Source organism: Sphaerodactylus townsendi, linkage group LG03 (genome assembly GCF_021028975.2).
Source record: "Sphaerodactylus townsendi isolate TG3544 linkage group LG03, MPM_Stown_v2.3, whole genome shotgun sequence".
NCBI classification, from domain to species: domain Eukaryota; kingdom Metazoa; phylum Chordata; class Lepidosauria; order Squamata; family Sphaerodactylidae; genus Sphaerodactylus; species Sphaerodactylus townsendi.
This window is the reverse complement of record NC_059427.1, coordinates 159662755-159663403: the sequence shown is the minus strand read 5'-3', so window position 1 is coordinate 159663403 and position 649 is coordinate 159662755.

The following is a 649-nucleotide window of genomic DNA, read 5'->3' as shown; positions in this document are numbered from 1 at the left end:
CACTCTCCTCAGCCTTCTTCTCTGCCTTCCCCCTTTCAGCAGCTTTCTCTGCCTCTGCTTTGCTCTCCTCTGCTTTCTCTGCCTCCTCTGCTTCACTCTCCTCTGCCTTCTTCTCTGCCTCCCCCCTTTCAGCCGCTTTCTCAGCCTCCTTCTCTGCTTCACTCTCCTCTGACTTCTTCTCTGCCTTCCCCCTTCCAGCCGCTTTCTCTGCCTCTGCCTTCTTCCCAGCTGCAGCCGGCCCCTGGCTCTTGGCGGGTGACAGCCAGTTGACCTGGGTGAGCTGGACAAGCTGCGGGATGGAGAGGTCGGTGGCAGAGACCTTGGGATTGGTGAGATGGGGGGTCAGTGGCAGAGACCCCCAAATAGCACCCGACCGTATCTATTTTTATTTTTGAAATTTACCAGTAGCTGCTGCATTTCCCACCCTAGACTTATACTTGAGTCAATAAGTCTTCCCAGTTTTTTGTGGTAAAATTAGGTGCCTCGACTTACATTCAGGTTGACTTATACACGAGTATATACGGTGCCTCTGCAGCTGACGACTTCTTGCATTGACCTTTCCCCTCTGCCTCTGAGAGCAAGTGAAATGCTTCCTGAGGAGATGGGGAGAAAAACTTTGCTAAACAAATGTCAATCTGTGCAGTCATGA